Source organism: Xiphophorus maculatus, chromosome 21 (genome assembly GCF_002775205.1).
Source record: "Xiphophorus maculatus strain JP 163 A chromosome 21, X_maculatus-5.0-male, whole genome shotgun sequence".
Classification (NCBI taxonomy): Eukaryota; Metazoa; Chordata; class Actinopteri; order Cyprinodontiformes; family Poeciliidae; genus Xiphophorus; species Xiphophorus maculatus.
Window position 1 is genome coordinate 25,187,789 of NC_036463.1, and position 16,135 is coordinate 25,203,923.

A 16,135-nucleotide genomic window follows, 5' to 3' on the forward strand; every position below is an offset into this window, starting at 1 on the left:
CAGAGTAGCAGCTTCTGCAGCAGACTTTGGATTGTGCTCCTTGATCCAGACCTGAAGCTCAGGACACAGCATTCTCAAAAATTGTTCCAGAATAATCAATTCACCAACTAGTTTCACAGTTTTATCTTTAGGCTGAATCCACTTCTCATAAAGTTCTTTGAGTCTTGAATACAATTCCTTTGGACTCTCATCAAGACTATCAAGGCAGCGAAATCTTTGTCGGTACGTTTCTGGATTTATATCATATTTTTGTAAAATGGCAGCTTTTACCTTTTCATATTCCAGGGAATTATCCACATCCATGTTAACATAGGCGCTGCGAGCCTTACCCGTCAGAAGAGGAATGAGATGAAAAATCCAGTCCAACTTTGGCCAACGATAAGCAGCTGCAATTCTCTCAAAAGTGGTCAGAAAGTGTTCAATATCATCTTCAACAGTTAATTTTTCTAATTTAGGATGATGAATGTGCACAGACTGACCTATTGAGCTGGAAGCTGAATCCTCAGGTTGAGATGTTGCTTGAATCTGATGATCAGTTTGAATTTCAACAGGCTGTGGATCAATTGATGTGGGCTCAGGGGGCGGGGTTGTCCTGGCATGCATTTCCATTTGCAAAAGCCGAAACTGGTGTTGCAAACACTTGAAGCGCTGTTCTTGCTGTGCAGAAACCTCTCTCTGCTTTTTCTCCCGAACTTCCTGTTGTCCCATGAAGGCCTGAAGAATTCCAGCAATATCATGCAGAGTTGGTTCTCTGGTCTCATCATGCTCAGTGTCTCCAGCTGCTGCTGAAGCTCCTCCTTCCATTTCCTCCCTCTCTGACTGCTGGGAAACCTCTTTGGTCTCAACCTTGTTTCCTTTTCTTGGGCGCACACCATTCTGCATGGCTCAAAAATTTGTTGGAGAGGGTTAGTAAAAAAATTACTCACAAAAATCAAAAAATAGAAAAAAAAATCCTGCCTCCTCAACTCAAAATCCTCACTTCTGACACCACATGTGATGGACCGAGTTAAAAACAGGAGGAGTCACAGGACATATTAGAAAAATAGGGTTTTTTATTTTAACCCAAAGATTATAAATAACAAAAGATAAACTGAGCTCATAAAAGAGGTCAAAGAAACAAAACTGAACTCAGGCAAAAAATGTAAACAAACTGGCTGCACAAACAAACATAACTGACCTAACAAAGAAATGACACACAGGGGTTTATATACTGGCTGATCAGACCAATTAAGACACAACAGGGGTAACTAAACAGAATACAACTACAAATAACACAAAATAAATAACAGTACAGCTAAGTTTGGCTAAACTAAAGACCCAAAACTGAAAATCAAAAATATTAAACTTTAAATACTAATATTTACTTAAATACAAAACTTATCTAAAGAAAGAAACTACAAATCCCCCTGCCAGCAGGAACTAGTGGTGCAGTCCAATCAGCATGTAAGCCTGCTGAGCCCTGGCCCCCATCCTCTGTCTGGTAACTCCAAGGCAGGTAAGTACCGGAGGGAAAAACAAACAGAATTAATCTTAAGCAAACCAAATTAATTTTAAGTTGATATAAATACATATGTTAACTAAATGTGCGCGCTAACAAATAGAACAAACGCATTCAAATCAACTAATAAATGTTTTTATTGAAACTAAAGTGTTGTGTTTGTATGAAAAATAAACTGTGCATAAAAAGAGTTACCGACAGAGTGTGGCCATGGATTTGGCCATCACAATATATATATACATTTACAACAACCTCAGCTCAAAGTGTTCTACAACAGTGGTCCTCAACCTTTTTATTACTGCTGGTGAAAACTTGGCCATTTTGCTGCGGCCCGGATCAGGGTGTGTGGGGGGACCGTCAGATAAATCTCCTGCATGTTGCTGTATATCTATATTAAATAACTGCTAATTATTTGAACGATATTTCGGCTCTACAGAAACGTTAATGGAAATGTTGCATCTGGAAAAATGAGCATTAAATTCTCCATATAGTAAAAATGTCTCTTTCCTTCCAGCTGCAATGCATGTAAATAAACATGGTGGCTCACAGAAACTAATGGAAACTTTTCTTATCAGTTGGTTAAAGTTGCTAACTTCAGTTCAAACTGGAGACTCTGAGTTTACAGGACAAATAACAGAAACTGCATTAACTGTAAACCTTGCAGATGGATTCGGGTCGACCCGCCTCGTCGTTTGGGTCGGTGAGACACTTCACCTCCTTCCCTGCTGGTGTTGGTCAGAAGGCCGATGGCGATGTGTGAATACGCCCTTTGGGATTTTAATTTGATCAATAAAGGGAATAAAATTCATTATTAAAAATAAACCAACATATCATAGCAGCATTATTTTCTCTAAAATGTTTTTTTCAGTCTGGTTTATGGTTTTACATCGTAGATATAAATCAGCTAGATCTGTAATGTTGGCTGATTACTGCTGTTAATTTTAGGATAATTAACTGCTGGAAATATTACAGTATTTTTCAATGAGTTTTACAACTTCTAATATTTTCACAATACATTTCTGTGTTTTCTACATTTAATAAGTGTGAATTATGTGAAATTTATGTTTCTTGAGTTATGGTGATTCCATGTATTTTCTCCTGTAATATAATGTTTTTCATGTTACAGTCTGTAACTGTTGGAATTTTAATGACTTTAAATTGTCCAGATATTTTTTACAGTGTACACATCAGAAGGTGAGCTCCTCCTCCTCCTCACCTGTGTCAAGCTGATCACCTGCAGCGCCTCCATTGTGTGACGCAGACATCTCAGCAGCAGATCCAGTGAGTACACACACTTTCTATAAAATTGGTTCTGACCCGTTTTCAAGCTTTTCTCTGTTTCCGGGTCAGAGAAGCGAGAACAGACCGAACCTTTCAGTCCCAGTTTGAACTAATCTGAGCAGCAACTTCCGCTGTTTAAATATAATCTCTCTGTTTGTGTAAAAGTGGTTTAATGTCAGATATATTATTGCGCTGCTGTCATTTAATGCTCTGAATAGAAAGTTTGTCACTTTAACTCTGGAAATAAACGTCTTTAAGTTTTGACGCCTGTTAGACAGCGGCCTGTTGGGACATGATGAGCTCACAGTTCATGAACAGGTTTTGTTGTGTCCGTAGAGGCTCATGGGAAATGTAGTTGAACTTTTCTGACTACAGAATCTTTTAATCTAGAAATACTGAAAGTTCTTGAACTTTATTGTTTTCTTTAAGTCTAAAAAAATCTACCTGAACTATTAACAGTAAATATTTATTCCACAAATCAAATGAGGATTTTAGACGCTTCTGTTAGTGATGAAAACACACAAGTCATGTGACTGTGTGACATAGAAAATGAAACTAACTTTGTTCTTCAGATCAGACTCCATGTTGAGACGGAGGACAGAAATAACTTGTGGTTTTAAGACATAAGATTTTTGTTGTGTTTCTACATAATGAAATTGGAGTGGTGCCCTCAGTGATGAATAGATGAATAAATAAAGTCTTAATCAGGCCTCAGGGTGCAGCATTAGGGTGTGGGTGTGTCTGCAGGGGGCAGAGAGGATGGAAGGTGGACAGATTGATTTCTCAGCTCTTGGGGAAAAGCTGATCTTTAGCCTGGAGGTTTAATCTGTCCTGTTAATGAGCTCTTAATCTTATAGCTCTCATATTATGTGCATAGTATTATATAACCCTGACTGATTGATTTTTACCTGTGTTTTGAAATATTTTTTTCCGACAACACATTTAATTTGACTTGCCTTAAACATGTGCCACTTCTCAAACCCCTATATCCTGATTTGAATGTTCTTCATCCATATCAGCTTGTATAAGCTCTTGATTTACAGGGGTTGGACAATGAAACTGAAACACCTGGTTTTAGACCACAATAACTTATTAGTATGGTGTAGGGCCTCCTTTTGCGGCCAATACAGCGTCAATTCGTCTTGGGAATGACATATACAAGTCCTGCACAGTGGTCAGAGGGATTTTAAGCCATTCTTCTTGCAGGATAGTGGCCAGGTCACGACGTGATGCTGGTGGAGGAAAATGTTTCCTGACTCGCTCCTCCAAAACACCCCAAAATGGCTCAATAATATTTAGATCTGGTGACTGTGCAGGCCATGGGAGATGTTCAACTTCACTTTCATGTTCATCAAACCAATCTTTCACCAGTCTTGCTGTGTGTATTGGTGCATTGTCATCCTGATACACGGCACCGCCTTCAGGATACAATGTTTGAACCATTGGATGCACATGGTCCTCCAGAATGGTTCGGTAGTCCTTGGCAGTGACGCGCCCATCTAGCACAAGTATGGAGCCAAGGGAATGCCATGATATGGCAGCCCAAACCATCACTGATCCACCCCCATGCTTCACTCTGGGCATGCAACAGTCTGGGTGGTACGCTTCTTTGGGGCTTCTCCACACCGTAACTCTCCCGGATGTGGGGAAAACAGTAAAGGTGGACTCATCAGAGAACAATACATGTTTCACATTGTCCACAGCCCAAGATTTCTGCTCCTTGCACCATTGAAACCGACGTTTGGCATTGGCACGAGTGACCAAAGGTTTGGCAATAGCAGCCCGGCCGTGTATATTGACCCTGTGGAGCTCCCGACGGACAGTTTTGGTGGAAACAGGAGAGTTGAGGTGCACATTTAATTCTGCCGTGATTTGGGCAGCCGTGGTTTTATGTTTTTTGGACACAATCCGGGTTAGCACCCGAACATCCCTTTCAGACGGCTTCCTCTTGCGTCCACAGTTAATCCTGTTGGATGTGGTTCGTCCTTCCTGGTGGTATGCTGACGTTACCCTGGATACCGTGGCTCTTGATACATCACAAAGACTTGCTGTCTTGGTCACAGATGCGCCAGCAAGACGTGCACCAACAATTTGTCCTCTTTTGAACTCTGGTATGTCACCCATAATGTTGTGTGCATTGCAATATTTTGAGCAAAACTGGGCTCTTGCCCTGCTAATTGGACCTTCACACTCTGCTCTTATTGGTTCAATGTGCAATTAATGAAGATTGGCCACCAGGCTGGTCCAATTTAGCCATGAAAACTCCCACACTAAAATGAGAGGTGTTTCAGTTTCATTGTCCAACCTCTGTACATCCCTTTACTATTTTGTTTTATTGTGACTTCATTGCTGATCTTAATCCAGAATTGTTTGTTCTTTTAAACACAACTAGCAACCCAGCTGTTTGACAAGTGCCAGGTTTTACTTTGATGGCAATAAATACACACATTCTAAACGATAAAGGGGCCTTTAACAATAATGCTACATACCAAGTCAAAAAATGCATATTATCTAGAGTATTGCTCATGTATATCAATTCATGCAGCATACTTTCCAAGAAATCAGCTTTAGGTTTTGACAGTTCAGAACCTAACAGTAGAACACCAGTAGAAACTGGTCACAAGTTGGTCACTGATTTTGATTTTTGGTTTCTGAATTGCTCCTTTTCTCTCTCAGACCAACTCATGTTGAGATTCTGTATCACATATTTTAGAGGATACATCACAATGCTTTACTGATGGTAAACATCTTCCAATAAGGCACAATTTTGTGAAGATTAAGTTAGTTAAATTTAAGACACTTTAAGACCATTTTGATTTAAACTGAAGACCTACATAAATTAGAAAAATAATCTGAAACAATAAAACCTTTAGATGAATATATCACTGATTAATATATCACTAAAATATTTTAGCGTTAATTTAGCATGGCTTTTTGCAACAATTTTTTTCTAACAATAGCATTTACACACATGGCAAAATAAAAAGCATAATTGAAAACTCACCCACACAGTATGGGAAATTTTAACTGCCAAAAGTCAAGAACTTACATTTTGTGAGCAGAATTTTACATATTTGTTCTTAAAACCTGTAGTGCTTGCCACAAAAATTTCTGCTCTGTATTAAATTTTTATCTTTGCAAAAGAATTTTCTCTGCACAGTTCAAAACTGCACTCAAAAGTCTCTCTTCCCTGCTTGCAAATTCTTTTCACTCTCTTAGAACAAGAGGTAGAGCAAATAAGTGAAATCCTGCAATTCACCTATTTGACTTGTAAAATATAAATGTGAAAATACCCAGAAAAAACATATACACTTGTATATAATTTCATCAAACACTCTTTTTTGTGGAAATTATCACAATTGAATTATGTGTGTATGCTTAACACTTACTGTCATGAAGTGCGGATGTAGAGGGAGGTGAGGCAGACGCAGTAGATCCAGGTAAATGAAATGAAGATGTTTTAATAATGAAAATCCACAAATACACAGTCTAAAAACCTGGCAGCACAGTAGAGTGGAAGACTAGGGCTCAGAACTGGTAGCAACAGGCTACACGACGACGGAACGACAGGCTAGACAGATTCACGCTACAAACGACAAAAACCCGACGAGGACGCAGAGACACAGGTGGCATTAAATACACAGGAGGTAATCACAGAAACGAGACACACCTGGGAATGATCAAGGGGAGACAGGACGGCATGGAGACTCAGAAACAGAGGAAACTCAAAATTAATATACAGAAAAACTCAAACCATGACACTTAGCTCAGAAATCCGAATTGAATAACTTAGTGGTAGTTTTTTATTTGAATTTAGTGACTCCTTCATGTTGCACATGTTCATGTCACAGTTTTTCCATATGATGTTTAGAGGAAATAATCAACTTCAAACAAAATATCCTTTTGAATGTATTTAGATGCTTATTTTAGTTGTTTGTCTACTGAGTCAGTTGAATCAGTGTCATAAGAGTCCCTCTACTGGCCAAAATAAGCAAAACCACAGCAAACTTCCATCCACCCATTTATTTTCTTTACACCCTTTTCCCGTTGGAGTCGAGAGGGGTTCTGGTGCTTGTCTCCAGCTCTCAATAGGTGAGAGGCGGGGTCACCCTGGACAGGTCGCCAGTCCATCAGAGCAAACACCTACAGTAAATCAGCTTGGCTTTTCAAATTCTTCAGCCCTTGTTTCACCCCTGTCAGCTCCAGGACATCTATATCCATAAGCTTGCCACCATCAGGATGAGAATGTGTGCGTGAATGGGGGAATGACTGAATGTAGTATGGGTCCTGCCGACTTGATAGAGCATTATACAAGTACAGGCCATTGGCTTTTTTGTTGTTGTCAAATAAAGAACGCTAAAATAAAGAATGGCTTTAAATGCAAAATAGATAGCAAATGTATTCAACCTAGGAGATAAAACATCAGAAAAATATTTTTCTGCTTCCAATCATTTAGCAGAGTAACAGATGTGTTTTTATTTGATTATTTACCAGAGACTGACAAGACATTTAAAAACTGTTAAGATCCCAGGTTGTTTGTTTGTGTGTCATGGAAAAAATAGTATTTCCAAGCACTGTAAAATCACAGGTAAAATCACTTAATCAGGTTTATTCATATATTGAGCACAGTACAGAGAGCTTGTAGGACAATCAGTAATGAAGCAGGTCTGGGTGAAAAGCTGTCAGGCAGAGAAACACATGAGTTTTATACAAAAGATAAAGAATTAATAACAAAGGAGAGACAGTCTGGTTCTGATGCAGCTGCAGAAAACAACTTCCAGCCTTCTACATGTAACCAAATAGTTCTTTTGGTCAGAGTTCACAATCATTCATATAACATGACTAGCAGATGTTAACTTATTGTAATCTTTCCATCACATTGTGGTTTGTTTATTTCTGTGCTTCTTAGTTCCTTTTTTAAATTTAGATCAGCAATCTAATCCAGAAGATTAGATTAATCTTCTAATCCTTCAGAACAGGGGTGGGCACTCCTGGTCCTCGAGGGCCGGTGTCCTGCAACTTTTAGATGCATCTCTACTTCAACACACCTGAGTCAAATAATGAGGTCGTTAACAGGACTCTGGAGAACTTGACTGCACTTAGGAGGAGATTCAGCTGTTGGATTCAGGTGTGTTGGACCAGGGAGACATCTAAGAGTTGCAGGACACCGGCCCTCGAGGACCAGGAGTGCCCACCCCTGCTTCAGAAGATTAGTAAATATACCTGAAGTGGTCCTAAGAAGAATAGCTAAACACACACGCACAAAGACAAAGTGACACACAGTCATATGATTTCCTGATGAACCACACTAGAGTGGAACAAAGGCAAGGTTGAGGAGACAAGACTAATGACAGCAAAGACAAGGAACCGGTGGGGAAACACAGACACAGGTGAGTATAGAGGCACGAGGGGTATTCAGGGGGAAACGAGGGACAGATAGGAACAATAAAGGGGCAGATTCAACAACACAGGGACTAATAAACACAGAAAACCAAATTCTCACAGTTTCCATATTGACAAGTCCAGGAATGACATATTTTACAAGTACAGCTGTAATTAATGTTATTTGTATGAGACTGCTGAAATTCTTAAAAATATTTAGAGCGCCATTAAGGCCCAAAACTTCAATGAATTGGATTTTTCTTTGTTTCCTCAGATTAACTACAGTTTAGAAGATGCATTTTCCTGTGAAGAAAATAATTAGAGTCATGGTCCAATACATTTGCCCCAAGAAGACGGCCATCTCCAAAATTGCAGTCAATAATGAACATGGATCTTCACATGAAAAGTAAGAGAACTGCCACAGGTTTCAGGACAACAAGCAGATCATTTTGAGACAGGATGACATTTTACAAACTGGAATATCACTGAAACTTTCTAGTAAATTTCCTAAATTGTGATTTGCATTGTTTTATTTTTTAAAAATGTGCATAATACACATGTAACATAAAAACACAGATCATGTGGCCAAATAATTAGGAGGAAGACATTATTTAATGACAGTTGGGAAGGCAAGAACCTCATGGTGGTTAGATTTTCATTAAAAAAATGTTTTTTATTCCTAAAAGTGAATTTAATATTAAAAATTACAGATTTTTAATATGGTTTAATATATCAATTGTTCTGTGTATGAGTTACAACAAGACATAAACTAAACTAACTTTTTTCTGAAACTGAAGAAAAAAGTGTAACAGTTTTTTTTTTACAAAAATGAATGAGCAAAAAGTAAAATTTGTCAAATTAATCCTCAGTGTTTTTTGTTTTTCTTTTACAGTTTCTGTAATTTTTTTTTATAGAAATGATTCTGTTTGTTTGGTTTTACTTTTAGGTTATTTTAATAATGATGCGTACAAGTAGTTTGTATTTACGGTTTCATTAAAAAACTTAAAAAGTAAATATAACATTGAAAAAAACACAACTATTTCAATTATTTCTATATTGAAATTTAAACATTTGTTTACAGAGTAATTGAGCAAAACAGAAACTAAATCATGTGAGTCATCTGTAAATGCTTAAGACCTTTTCATGAAAATACAGATCTGGAAAAGCATCAGTTTATTAACAATATTGAGTTAGCAGCAATAAAACTTCTGTACTTCTGTGACTTAAGTAAAAAAACAGATTTAACCATTAATTTCACATAAAATCAGATGTTATACTGTTTTAAGTTAAGCCAATTGAGGAAGTTGGGATTTTTCATGAACAGTTTGCAAATCTTCAAGTAGATTCTCCAAGGGAATAATAAAATTGCAATCTAAAGACGGGGTGTGGACAATCAGCAGGTTGTACAACAAACAAATGTTAACCACACGTTACCGGTTTTCCTTTATAGATGGTCTCTCATCCAGAGAAAGGGTCCTTTATGGAAGGAAGATCCAATGAAGATGGAAGAGAATCCACTCTCAACCCAGCGCAACCTGCCTATGACCAAGAACTGCTATCCAGTTGAAACTGATAAGTGTGGGCCACTTTACATAAGGTAAGAGACTGACTACTGTTTGATGGTTGCAAACTGATGCCATCTACACATTTTGTGTAGGCAAGATGAGGAAATAAGTATATGCCTTAGTTTTACAAGTCAGTAATAACATAATCAGGTAATTGTTTCTAAATATTAACAGCATTATTTTTAATTATTTTTTTTGTACTTGACCATTTTGATAGATTTTCTGGTATTAACCTGAGTAAGCCAACAAATACCACATTGCAGAGAAAGTCATGTGTGGATCTCCTCTGCATATAAAAAATCTATCAACTCTATTATTATTATTATTATTAATAATAATAATAATAATAATAATAATAAAGAAAACTGATTGCAACAGATTTGTGTTTGATTGTTAGATTTAATGGTGTCCACCGGAGGAAGTTCTTTTGGAACATGCTTGGAACAAACTATTCAACAGCTCGCCAACATCACATGTCAGCAGTGAAGAACCTTTCATCTCCGCTCCTAGGTTCTCAGCTTACCTTAGACAGAAGGTAGACTTTCAGACACATCTCAAAATTAATGGCACTGATTCAGTTTGTATTATTTTTAAAATAATTATTAATATTAATAATTCATAATAATATTAATATTTAATAATTTAAGCTGTAGTAGATGTTGTTCAAAGCTCAAGTCTCCTGGCATTAAAAACACATGTTGTTTCAGTAGGAGCAGGAATTATGGACCAGATTATGCAGAGACAAACTTCCCTTGTGCAGTGAGTGACCTTATCAAGATTCTTCCAAAGTTCTGGAGTGAAACTGGATTTGCAAGCAGCATGTAAGTGACCAGAATAAGAATTTTCTGACTCCCTGCGCAAGAGCTTGTAGACAACAGAATTTTCCTGATGGAATAATGTCAAAACCAGTTATTTTGAATAATTGTGTATGTTATGCCTGGTTTATTTAAAATTTCTTTTTGAAGAAATTTATAATTTCTTCAAAATTGTAAAAATTCTAATTGGCTTATCAATTTAATTAAAATACCTGGGAAGAGAAGGCGCACCAAAAGTGCAAATTGTTCAGTGACAGGGGTCATTTTTGACTGCAGTTACACCTCAGTAAACTCAGGCTTTCTTTGGCAAACCCAAACATGCCTTTGCAGGGTGGTCCACGTAAAGCCATTCTTGCCTGTTTTTTGTGGCCCCACATTATCAAGCCCACCTTATTTGGGATCTGTGTTGGAGTCACATCAGAGAATAGCCACAGGTTCATCAGGAACTAAATGTGAAAGACTTTTACGACCTTTATTGTGTGAGTGAAAGGACTTGGACTTTCAAACATTGTGTTGCCATTTGGACAAACCCATGCAAGTACTGACATCACAGTAGAGACGGGTCTCAAGTAATAAAAAATGTGAAAATTAAAATCATACTTTGAAATGTTTTCATATGTAGGAAATACATATGAACATCTCATTTTATCGTGAAACAGTCTGTGTATAATATAAGTGCAACACACTGTTCTCTCGTTTGTGAGTTTTCTATTTTTCTTTTTTTGCTTCCGGAAACCTTGTTCTGTGTTTATGGAAACTGTCCTTTCTTGGCCATTTTCCCCCTTAACTGTTCTACATGGAACAGAAGGGGTTTGCTGGAATAAAGACCAAGCGGGGTGTTCCTATCGTAGTGTTTCTAGTGTTCATAAGTTAACAAGTTGTTGACAGATGGGACCACAACAGAAGCTTTATTACTCATAAATGCATAAAGCTATTGCATTTGTCTTCTGATGATTATTTCCATTTCAATATTGCCCAATATGAAGTACAGTTCTTCACAAGACGCAAACTGTAAAACATTTGAAGGGAATTTAATTTGAAAACCAAAGTCCACCTGCTGCCTTTAAAATGCAATTTAAGTCAACAAGAAAATTGTATTAATTTAAACTAAATTAAAGTTCATGAAGTTGATTTAACAAGTTAATTAATCTTGAATTATGAGTTTTACTTTATGCTGCAATTTAAATCAAATAATTATTTCAAAATATGCAAGAAAAAACTGTCCTTGCCTAATTAAAGAGCACACATTTCTTTATTATATTCATTCACAATATCAAGATAAAAATAATGAATTTTATTAAACATCAGAATGAATTCTGCTGAAAAATATTTAGTGTGAAGAGGACATTAAAAAAACATTTGCCTTGATAACACAGAGTCAGATGGAAGAGATCCTGAGATGGAAGTGTATTACACTTAAATCTCAAAATACAAAAACACGTCGCTAAGCATTCTGGGAAATAGTTCCCACTCCTGTCTCTTTCTTCTTATTCAACTCTTGAAGGTTTGACAAAATTAATAAAATTGAACACAACTTAATACCTCAAGTTTATCTTTCACAAACTCTCATATTTAGGTTCAAAACCTAAAACTCACAAAATGTATTTAACTTAAAGAGTAGAAGATAGTAGACACAAATAAATGCGACTCAAATGGTTTATAGTGCAACGCTTTTGTGAATTTCAGTTACGTAATCAGTTGACATATCTGATCAGATTTTTTAAATATCTTTTTGTTCTATTTTGACAGAAAGAAAGGACACTGAAGTCATAAACAAATGACTTCAGTGTTTGTCTATTTATTAGATTAGTTTCCTGGGATCCATTTGAGACAATGCAAAAATATTCATGCGGAACATAGAACAATTTTAATAACTTAATGTGCATAAGATTAATCAGACAACACATTTTACAAATTACATGCATCAACCTGGCTTGCTTGGCCAGGATTATGAAAAGTGAACTTAGCTTTGTTTTTGGGTTTGTTGCGGCGTCAGTCTTTATTGTCATACTAAAAGTTATTTTTCTAATAGGTGCAGCTGTGACACACATGATCCTGGACACTGATTATCATCTTTACACCCTCTGAAATACTAATTAGAATATTAAGTAAAATTGTGTCTTACTTTTCTTAACTGCTCCTACTTTCTGGTGCCAACTGCACCAGCAACTTGGGTGTTTGACATATTTCCTGAAAGTGAAATGACACATTCTGTTTCCCTAATAGACTGAATGAAGTCCAAAAGCTGGGATTCTGGGTTCCTTCTGAACCCAGAATGTCTGTGAGCAGGAATGAGTTTCAAGATTTTTCTCTAGATCCTGGATCAGCAGACCAAAGGTAGGAAAACTCTTCATATTTCATATCGAGGCATGTTTTAGGAGACAATGGAAAAGTGTAAATTTCACATGCTGAGTACTGCTTACGTTGCACTAACTTTAGACTGATGGAATTAATTTACATTATATTTCAGAAACAAGTTCTTAGTTTTGCCTCCACTTATTTAAGATGAAATCTGTCTAATTCCTGCTAGAGAAATGGAGTGTGTGAGGGGAGGGGGAAGCACAGCTCTGTTATTCTGCTATCTAGCTGTTTGTCACGTGGCTTCAGTGAGGGATTGTGGGTAGGATTTATTTTCATTGTCAATCATTTCAGTGAATTGTTTAACACGGGGTTGTTGAATTTACCCAGCCCTATTATGTTGCTTTAAAAAAGCAATAAGTTTAAAAATGAAGTTAAACTTATTAAAGTGTGTTATGTTTGAAATACCAACTCATAGATATTAATTAATTTGGGCATAGTTCCATTTACTTAGTTAATTTGTTGAGTGTAGAAAATACAGATTCCCAAACTGAATATCCACACAGATGATGATGATGATGATGATGATAATTTATTTCAGACAGACATATCACCAACAAACATAACAATAATAAAGACTTTCATGTTTCTAAGTGTAAATACAATACCTATCAAATTTACATACTCAAATATATGTAAATACATCACTTATTCAGTGACTGTAAGTCTGAAAAGAAGTATGATGAAGTTTAACTTATATAATCATACCCGTTTTCCATTCATTAATTCATAGCATAAGTAGCCTTCCTATTTCTAGTATCCTGCTAAGCTATCCAGATAATTGGCTTAAGTTATTTTCATCACAAAACAACAATTAATGACTGACCTTCCTTACTATTCCAGAAACCATTTAAACTTTAATATTGTTATACAAAAATCCAATGGCCTTTAGAAAGATCAAATCTTAGGATTTTGTTCCAGAAAATGCTTTCCTGATTTCTAAGAAAGACGAGATCTTTGTATTTGTTGGAACTTGCCATGCAGACCAGAGTCTCCAGTTTCCAGTCTGCTGACCATGAAGAGCAACAAATCCAAGGAGGAGCCTCTTTGGTTCAGGAATGAGTCGGATCTCAGCAAGTAAGAGAGCCTAATCTACTCTGAATCTTCTGATTTGTTTGTTAAGTTTCTGTCATTGTTGCTGAATGATTAGCTTCTCATTATAGTAAAAAACATTAGTGTGTTTGATAAATCCCATAAGACACATGAGATGAGATTGTAATGTTGAAGATGTTTTCCTGTATCGTTTACTCAACATCCTCTAGAATTAAAGCTGAAAACCACGGTCGTTACAGTGACACAATAATTAGTGCAGCTAAACACCGAGCAGAATAAACCAGAACCGTCTGAATATCTGTTTATTTCATTGTCTTCACATTACCTGCTGATATCAGGCTCCATAAATCTTTGTGTGGTGCGAATTAGTTTTCTGCTTTAGCAAATCAGAACAACTAAATCCCATGGAAACGGTATTTTACTTTGTTTACAGACTTTGCCAAGGCCGTAAAATGGATGTTCTTGTTGAGGAAGTGGAAAACAGAAATATTTTAGTGTTACAATGGCTGTTCGAGAATCATCAGTTCAATGATGAAGATCAAGAGGTCACCAAAGAACCCGGACCTTCATGGCCAGAGTAAGAATGTGATTTGATGCTGGAAATTGACACCATCCTATTGTTGTAACCCTTTTTTAGACTTAGTGACCAAATGTTCCAGTTTTGTCATCACTGTAATCAACTGGATTATAATAGACATGAAACAACAAAAGATGGAACTGTAGTGAGACATTTTAGTTGACACTACTGACTTCAGGACAGATAAATATTGAAAAAGTTAAAATACCAGACAACATTTTAATAAAGGTGCTGTCTTACTTTTTCTGTCCTTTTAGTACAGTTTGTGAATTTTGAAATATTTCAAAAAACATTTTCAGATACAGTCTTCTAAATCTAAAATCTATCCCTATTCGTCTTTACCAAACAGCTCATTCAGCTGTCATCTTGGGTGTTGACAGCTGAAGGAGGGATATCTGTGAACATCAGTTTTCAAGTTGTGAAAATAGATTCCAAGTTGGAGTTAAACCCCCAACAAACTTCATTCAAAGCCGAACAGTCGACGCACAGACACATGGTTTGGGAAAATTTGTATTCGCACACACAGTGTAAAAAAAAAAAAAAAAAAAATCTCTAATTTACCATACCCTCTTTGTTTCCATCAGTTTCCATCCTTCCAAGAGTTAATAAACATTCACAAGTCCTATTTTTATAGAAGTTATTTAGTGTAGGATCACACAAATGTACATAATTCCTCATTGCATCAGATAAATGTTCTTCAAAAGTATTCACGTCTCCTGGTGTTACAAAAATATTGCTGTCTGAGCGTGTTTCTGCATAAAACAAGACAACCCACTTCTGACCAATCAGACAACACTTCACACACAGTTCTGTCAAAATAGTTTGAGCAGGGTGTGTTGAGCTCGACAGGCGGATGCCTCTCTATGAACAAAATGGTGGAATTTTTGTTATGTGTCTGTCAATGAGAACCGATTTCGGCACGTCACATGAAGTATGTTGGGGTCTATAGGCTAACAAATAAATCTGCTGACTTAAACCACTTTTTGTAATCCCTGACTGCATGTTTCGGGTGGTAGTCATGCTGCAAGGAGAAGAGTGAGAGAAGGAAAGATTTAAATAGAGGGAGAGTAAATGAGAGTGAATTGCTGATCTAATCATAACGAAGGAAAACAAAAAACAAATAAGACAAATTACAAACCTAGTAAAAAACAAAACAACCCAAGATTCTAAGAATGTCATGGATTTCCTTTTCTTGGAAGATGCCTTAACATAACATTTTAGTGAATAAATAATATGTAAATATCTTCTTCCTGTCTCTAGGAATCCCCTGGAGGGGGATTATATTATTTATATGACGCCACATGAAAAGTGTCATATAAATAATAATTTAAAAAAGGGGATGGAAGATTGCCAAACTTCTCAGATTTTTATTCATAAAAATTAACAGACATGGGGTTTTCCTTGACATCATAGTTATTCTCTGCTTTGTGTGTGTAACACAACATTTCAGTTAAATAAATTGTATTTTATGGCAAGGAGTCACCATAAAATACAGTCAAGGAAATTTGAAAATGTTTATTTATTTGAATACTTGCGCAAAGCACTGTTAGTGACTATTCTAATAAGACAGTGGCAAACATTAAACATTCTAACAGCTGCAGTAGTT

The 16,135-nt window shown here is 36.5% G+C and overlaps 1 protein-coding gene across 11 annotated transcripts in view; it reads left to right on the top strand.

The window, feature by feature from the left end:
• Positions 1-16,135, top strand: part of LOC102220191 (NLR family CARD domain-containing protein 3-like) — a 54,101-nt gene that overhangs the window by 18,216 nt on the left and 19,750 nt on the right. For 5 of the 11 annotated variants that reach the window (XM_023326185.1, XM_023326176.1, XM_023326187.1 and 2 more), the window contains exons 2-9: positions 2,678-2,779; positions 8,436-8,567; positions 9,612-9,758; positions 10,124-10,261; positions 10,434-10,547; positions 12,768-12,878; positions 13,884-13,976; positions 14,386-14,529. The gene's annotated coding sequence lies outside the window, so the exon portion shown is untranslated. Of the gene's footprint in view, positions 1-2,664; positions 2,780-4,739; positions 4,891-8,073; positions 8,170-8,435; positions 8,568-9,611; positions 9,759-10,123; positions 10,262-10,433; positions 10,548-12,767; positions 12,879-13,883; positions 13,977-14,385; positions 14,530-16,135 lie in introns of those variants that run through there. The other 6 variants (XM_023326177.1, XM_023326179.1, XM_023326182.1 and 3 more) reach the window with 5 other exon arrangements.